The sequence below is a fragment of the Crinia signifera genome, chromosome 11 (assembly GCF_055691185.1).
Source record: "Crinia signifera chromosome 11, ASM5569118v1, whole genome shotgun sequence".
Classification (NCBI taxonomy): domain Eukaryota; kingdom Metazoa; phylum Chordata; class Amphibia; order Anura; family Myobatrachidae; genus Crinia; species Crinia signifera.
The window spans coordinates 110,768,685-110,777,007 of NC_139227.1; the positions used below are offsets into that span (position 1 = coordinate 110,768,685).

Sequence of the window (8,323 nt, forward strand, 5' to 3'; positions counted from 1 at the left end):
TTTGGTAGCATGACATGACATTTGGTTCATGACTACTGTGGTATTGTTGAGTTTGATTGCAATCTAAAAGTAGCCCAATCCCTTAGAAAATCCAGGCCACAAGTCATGCAATACTCATCACTACTGTTATAGACAACACATGTGAGAGGCCTATAAATAGTGAATTGCTGCTAGAATCATTTGTCTCCAGATCTGTAGTTGTCAGGGTCTAAGGTAAGCTCTTCCATGGTCCTTGTAGATATGATATACATTAACAATTTAAGTGTATGAATGTATGCACCATTGCCTCACTGACTACAGATTGTTGGGCCAGCAAAGGCTTTGTAGCATTATTGCAACATGTCACATGTTCACTATTTCACTCACAGGTCTTAAACCTGTGTGTGTCCATCTATTGCAGGACAACATGTCCCAGCAATAGGTGAAATGTCTCATAGTACATGATGTCGGCAACAAATGCAGACACCTTTGATACTCAAGTAGTGTTTAGTAGTTAGATGTTGTAAGCATCTGTGTGTTTAGGACGGTGTGTATTGAGTTCATATTATTGTTACATCATTATAGAGTCAAATGGATATTCGTGATTTCACGGGGCGGCCATCTATTGTACGTATTGAAGCCTACAAATCTATTTGTTGTCGGATATGGCCATTATGTGCAAAGGTGCATCATTATTTATGTTCATTTATTTATAGGTTGCTGAAGCAATGATGGCATTCATGGCAAGGAGGCTAAGGGCACTTGCGGCTCTCCCCACTCGTCGCCCAAGGAGGCCAGGACGTGCTAGAATCTATCGCACACGGGTGACTCTGTTTGGTATGCCCGATGATGAGGTACTTACTAGGTACCGGTTACCGCCACATGTCATTCTGGATCTGCTCTCGTTAATTGAGAGTGATCTGGAACCTCTTCACGGGATCACGACAGCAATTCCGCCTCACACACAGCTGCTGGCGGTGTTGCATTTCTTCAAGTAGTGGCAGTACTTGCTGGAATATCTCAGCCGGCCTTCTGCCGAATCCTGAGGCGTGTGACGTCGGCCATGTTTAGGCGCAAGGGGCACTTCATGGCCATGACATTTGCCACCGAGACCCTGCGCAGAAGCCAGCAGGCCTTCCATCAAATTGCTGGCTTCCCTAATGTGATAGGGGCTGTGGATGGCACCCATGTACCATTTGTGCCTCCATCTCGAAGTGAGAAGATATATAGGAACCGCAAATTGTTCCACTCACTGAACGTGATGGTGGTATGTGGCCCATCCATGGAAATTCTCTCCTTCAACTCGAAGTTTCCTGGAAGTGCCCATGACTCTCATGTTATCCGACAAACCGGGATTTGGCAAAGACTACAAGAGCTGGAAGGCCGTGATGCGTGGGTTCTGGGTGACTCCGGTTACCCATGTACGCCCTGGCTACTTACGCCGTACAGCTCCCCAGCACCGGGCCCACAGGAGGCATTCAATCGGGCGCATGTTGCCACCAGGCAAGTGGTGGAGCGCTCAATTGGCCTTTTAAAGGGTCGATTTAGAGTGCTCCACCGCACTGGTGGTGACTTACAGTATGCGCCTGAAATGGTGTCGAGGATCGTGGGCCTGTGTGTATTTTTCCATAACATTGCTGTGCGGCGTGAGATACCCTTTGATGAGTGGGAGGTTCCATCTGAGCCGCAAGATCCGCCCATGCGCCCATCCCGCGCCCCTGAATGCCGGAGGGGATACCAGCTGCGGGACTCTGTGGTGCAAAGATTCTTCAGGTACATTTTATATAGTTGACCAGAACACACCAATTGTTGTAAAAATCACCCCTTCAAATAAGTACAGTGTGTTAGTTGTCAGTCTTACAAAACGACAATTAGCCAGCCTGCCCTCCTAATGGCAAAGAAATAAGAGATATTTATCATATGTGCTTAGTTTTGGTGGAAGTACAATATAGGTGGGCATTATTATACCTTGTGCAAGGGATCTTATGTGTTTGTTATATCTTCATTATTGTAGTTGATACTATCACTGATGTCTGGTGAGTACATTGATTTATTCTCTAATGTGGTGGTGACTTTTTTCTGTGTTGATGTATGATTTGTTTGCATATATATATATATATATATGATATTTGAATTTATTAACATGTTTAGCAATTTCAAGGAGCAGCCAGGCAGGCAGGCAGGCAGGCAGCGCTGGTGTATAATGGTGGACTCAGGATACCTGCAAGTATGTGTATGTGTCTTTTAAACATAAATGTACACATACACATAGATGCATAGAGTAAGTAATGCGAAGTCCAGCTATGCGTTGCCAAGCTATAGCACGCGTTGCTTGGCGGTGCGATGCGTTATTCGATTTGCAAAGTGCATACACACTGTGTTTTATATATATCAGATTTGTTCATTGCCATACATCAGCACTACCGTTTTTAAGGCATGCGAATTTTTCGCCATTTGTGTTGGCGCAGAGACGCTGTTCATGTAAAGATGAACAATAAAGTTATTAACACAAATAACTGTGATAAACCAATGACAGCACATGATTGGTTGATTGATGCCAGTGCTAACATGGCGGAGACACGCAGAGCACAGCCATTTTCACCTGCGGAACTTAGGGCTCTGGTCTCCGTCATGGAGACAAGGCTGGGCCGTGCAGGGCCCTTTATTACAAATGGCCAGAAGTGGCGGGCCTATGCTGCGGCAGGGCGCCGTATTTACGCCCGCACCCGGGTGCGGAGGAGCATCGGCCAGTTAGAGAGGCGCTGGTCAGACCTCCGCAGGCGCCAGCCCCAGCTACTCCAAGAGATTAGGAGGGAGATAGCTGTTTGTGAGTATTTTCGCTATGAAATTTCGCACTTACATCATAGCATATATCAACAATAAAAATTGTCTAATGATAACTGGGTGTCCATGGGTTTAAAAGTCCATAGACTGTTATGTGTGCTTCTTCCTGGTTAACATGCAGTCATGTGGCTTTTATATGTAATTACATAGCATTCTTGATTCTGATGCATACAATGTGCCAGATCTAATATGTGTTAAACATTGATAAATGCAAGGGTTGTCATGATTGAACAAATTACTAACAATCACATAATAACTTATATGTCACATTTTGGAGTCCATTAACAGTAAGGAGCAACTTTCAAGCATTGTTTTCGATCATTATCACCCTTCCATGTATCTCTTGTTATGGATTAATACATGTGCCCCAATGACCCTACATTGACAATGATGTTTGTTTTCTACCACACAGCACGGGCCCGAGCACGACAGGCACGGGAAGAGGCCGAGGCAGCCCAGGCCGAGGAGGAGGTGCCTGAGGAGAGGGAACAGCCTGATGAGGAGGTGCCGGCGGTGGTCGAGGAGGAGGATGTGCTTGTGGAGGAGGAGGAGGAGCAAGTGGAGGAGGAGGAGCAAGTGGTGGAGGAGGTGGAGGAGGAGGAGGAGCAAGTGGTGGAGGAGATGGTGGAGGAGGAGGAGCAAGTGGTGGAGGAGATGGTGGAGGAGGAGGAGCAAGTGGTGGAGGAGATGGTGGAGGAGGAGTATGTGGTGGAGGAGGTGGTGGAGGAGGTGCCTGAGGAGGTGGTGGTGGAGGATGTGGAGGAGGTGTTGGTGGCGGAGGAGGATGTGGAGGAGGTGTTGGTGGCGGAGGAGGATGTGGAGGAGGTGTTGGTGGCGGAGGAGGATGTGGAGGTGTTGGTGGCGGAGGAGGTGGCTGAGGAGCCCAGGATTGTCCCGGAGTCGGCCGAATCAGAGGGGGAGGAGGCGTGTGAGGCGGTGGAGGCCGAACAGATCGGTATGTATACATAATGCATCATTCATGAATTAGTTGTACTGGTATTTGTTATGTAGCACTGGTGAGGATAAATTTTGTTACAATACTATTAATACATAACCCAAAGTGGGTAGCTACAGATACAGGTACGGGTTAGATGGGGTGTCCAAGGCATCCCTTTCATCCAGGACACCTCTTAATTACACAGGTTTGTGGGATGGCTTGGAGCTCCATTTTGACTGCCACATAACCGTTGTAGTTAAACAGGATCCTGGAGTAAAGGGATGAGTGTATCATTTGTGGATTAAATTCACCTGCTGCAAGCGTAGATTCTGTCCCATCATATAGCGGAATATATGTTTTAGGTGAATGTTATTTCTAAACTATATGATGTATGCTATAAATGGAGTATGGGCCGGCCTACCTTGGAATGGAGTCACAAGTTGACAGTGTCCCTGGAGCCTCCTCTACCTAAACACCCCCTGTAGTTCAGATTGTTTTTTTCCCCTCACAGAATTGTAGGTTGGTTTAGACTGAATTATGATTTTGAGGATGTGTACTGTGCATTCCTGACATTTGCATAACTCCCATGCCACGAACCATCACTGAACTTATACTGAGGAGATTGTGACAAGTTGTTATTGACGGAGGACATGACATGCTTGTCATTGGTTAGTCATGGGTGGGTTGTGAATCAGAAGAAACACTATGACTGTTATGTCTTGTGCAGAGTAAAGGGTAGAGGGACAAAAACACAGCATTTATTAAATAAGTTTGCATGTATGTAGATATGTATGTGTCATATCTATTTATCTATGTGTGTCTCTATCTCTCTACACATATATATATATATATATATATATATATACATGTCACCTAGCATTTCTGCGATTTATGTAGCAGTATGTGAAATGTATGCATGAATATCATGACTAATTTTTGCCCCTTTGACATGCCCACAGATGCCACAACACCAGCAGATGAGGGTGTCCGTGGGGCCCTCATGCGGATGGGCCACCATTTGCGGCTCCTAATTGCTGACCTGCAGGACCTCCGGGACTTGCTCCTTTAATTTTATTTTTTTCGTCCTTTATATTTAAATGTTTCATTGTTCAAAAAATAAATATTTTATGCAAGTTCGAAGTTGTTGGTTTTCTTTGCACATTAAACAGTATATGTGTAGATTGTTTATAATATTTTACACAGGGACAAATACAAACCATTGCACTTCAATTGCTGTAAGGGTTAATGTGTGCAATGCATGTGTTAGGCATGGTTGTAAGGATATATTGGCATGTAATTGATTCCAATTCCAAATAAACCTTTTTTTAGGAGGATAGGTAATTGAATAAGTGGGTCATGTGATGTATTGCAGAATAGACATAATAGTGGGTAGTTTTGCGTAAATACACCGCTTCCGTGCGGATGCACCGCTTGCCATCCATTCGGATGCGGTATCACCGTGCATACTCTGTAATACCGTGCAGAATCTGAGTGTTTCCCCCGCACACGCATGGTTTGTATGTCGTCCGTAAACACGCCCTGTTCTTAAAGAGTGAGTCCGTCCGAATGCGGAGGACACGTGGGCGTTTCTACGGACGATGGCCGCACGCGGCCGCACTGACTGGCGTGCGGACCGCACCGTAAGAATTCGGGAATATCCGCACCGATCAGAATAAGGGCCCAGGAGACATGTGGAGAGATGAGAAGGTGGTGAAGCTGCTGGCTGTGAGAGGGGAGGAGGAAATAAAGAAGCAAGTGACTGGCACTGTCAAGGATTCGACACTGTACTATAACATATTATAAGTCGGCCTATGTTATCCATAAAACCCAGCAACAGGCTGTGAACGAACTTAAAGCACTTCGCTGTTGAAAGAGAAGATTTTATTGGCTGTTTAGGGGGTGGTGCCCGTATGGACAATCAAATTTTCTCTTTAAACAGCCAATAAAAGCTGCTCTTTCAATAGACAATATTAGCTGATCTTAGATTCCTCACACTTGTTGGCAGGGCAGACCAGAGAAGCAGTGTGAACGGGGAAGGCACGGGAATTTCCCGGGTCTAAGGTGCAGTATGAACTGTGAGCTGAGATGATCTGTGCCCCGGCAACAAAAACCCGGTTTAGTTTTACAATTAAATTGTTAAAAGTTTTTCACATGAGGTATTTTCTTTTGATTCATTGATTAGTTCCAAAAGACTGGAGAAAAACACTGACGATGAGTTTGAAAAATAAATGTTATTATGTTTTTTATTTGATATTTTTAGAATTGAAAAGTTTTTTTTTCTAAACAAATTAATGTTTCGTATGTCCATACTTTATACATATTTAACGCATTAATAAAATGATTTATACACATTATAGAGAGTACTTTTAAGGCAAATTTATTCTAAAAAGTACATTTAGTTTTTTTATATTCTATTATTTAGCAAAAAGTTTTTTTTTTTTTTTTTTGTAAAGTAATTATAAAGATTTACATACAGTCTTTACTTAATCCTCCCATGTATATCTGTTCGCAAGTACATTACTTTAGTACACAGATACAACTTTGTTTTTTTAAGTTTTATGTGAGTATGGATATTAACTTTAAAATGTGATATCTTGAGCCACAATTTGATCTATGTATGTTTACACAGATATTGCTAAAAAAGTTGTCTATTTGCGAATCCAAAACTTTGTAAAAGAAAAAAGTTCTCTTCACCTTTGCCTTTCTTTGTAATTGTAATGAAAAACTACACTGAAACAACTTTTATATTTTGCTTTATGGATAATGCACATCACAATCTACAATTTTTGAGATATAGGTACTGTATAGCAAGTTTTTGGGCCTGGTTCAATTAAGCAAGATATGAATAGCATCGGGAAGAAGTTTTCAGAACCCAACTAACCATGTTGTTAAGCCCAGCAGAAGGGTTTCAGTTATTGCAACTAAAATCCCAGTTTAAAGCACGAGAATTTGCATTCTCTGACTTAACAGCACAAATAATTCTATAGTGACAGGCAGGGCCGGCAACAGAAATCTTGGGGCCCCATACAATGATATTTCTGGGGGCCCTCCCACCCCCTCAATTACTAGTAGTTGTGTGGAGCAGGGATGGGTGGTGGGTGTATTGATGGCAAGGAGTCTCATTTAATGGCTGCCCTAGCGCAGACAGCATCACTTCTGAACTAATAGCTACTACACATTATGCTACACACCATAATGCCCATTAGACATTATGCCACACACCGTAATGCCCATTTCATATTATACCACACATCGTAATGCCCATTACATATTATGCCACACACCGTAATGCCCATTACTCATTAGGCCATACTCCATAATGCCCATTACACATTTTGTCACACGCCATAATGCCCAATACACATTGGGCCACACACCATAATGCCCATTTTATATTATACCACATGCCGTAATGCCGATTACATATTATGCCACATAAGTGCCACTTACCTACATGCTCCTTGCCAGGGGTTACATGATCATTGCCAGGGGGTTACATGTTCAGTGCCAGTGGGTTACATGTTCGGTGCCAGTGGGTTACATCATGCTCCTGCCAGGGGTTTGCATGCTCCTTGCCAGGGGTTTACATGCTCCTTGCCAGGGGGTTACATGCTCCTTGCCATGGGGGAGTGCATACTTGTTCCCACCGCTGACTCACACTGACATGAGCCTGCTGTGGAAGGCTCCCGGACGCCGCTTGCAGACACTGACAGGAGCCGGTGCTGCTGCGGAAGGTTGTAAAATGCCTTCCGCAGCAGCACCAGCTCATGTCAGTGTCTGCAAGTGGCATCCAGGAGCCTTCCGCAGCAGGTTCATGTCAGTGTGAGTGTGTAAGCTGTGCCGGCGGGAGCTACATGTGCCGACCAGCGTCCATCCCCACGCAGCACAGTAAGAGCCCACCCCTTCTTCCGAGTTCCAGCGGCGGCCATGAAAATTCTTGTTTGGGGGGCTGGAAGGGGGAAGGGGAATCAAGTGCTGGCTGCCCGCAGCACTTGGTTGCCGGGTGGCTGGGTGCAGGGAGGGATGAGTGACCCAGCAGCTAAGCGGGGCTGATTTTGGGGCCACTCTGATCGCTGGGGCCCAGGTCAGTTGTCCCCTTTGACCCCCCTTGTCCCAGGACCTGGTGACGGGACCTCCTACCAGCGCTATTCATATCACGTTTAACAGAATTGAGCACAATTCATACCTGGCAGGGGAGATACCATGGTCACGAAGTTGGTTCTCCAAGGGTGAGGCTCACCCATTGCACTCTGGGTGTGCTGACCCCTGGGATTTCCCCAAATGCAGGAAACTCGATTACATAATTTGTGGTAGTGGGGGACTACATTCGCATTTCCCCCTGGGGAAAAAAATAAAAAAAATGAGCACAATGAGAGTATTGTTTACAAATTACTTTGAGAAATAGTTTGCTTTTGATGAAAAACATATGTTACATCTATGTTACATTTTTCATATGTAAAATATTTTTATATGTAAATTCATGACTTTTTTTTTAAAGTAATGTATTCGTTACATTTTTTAAATTAATCGTTATTCATAAAAAACAATGGTTTCCATTCAGTC

At 44.3% G+C, this 8,323-nt stretch overlaps 1 non-coding gene across 1 annotated transcript; it reads left to right on the top strand.

Moving 5' to 3' along the window:
• The first annotated feature begins 7,938 nt into the window (after positions 1 to 7,938).
• Positions 7,939 to 8,102, top strand: LOC146046465 (U1 spliceosomal RNA). The gene has a single exon (XR_014465898.1). It is a non-coding gene; the product is annotated as a U1 spliceosomal RNA (small nuclear RNA).
• Positions 8,103 to 8,323: the final 221 nt, after the last annotated feature.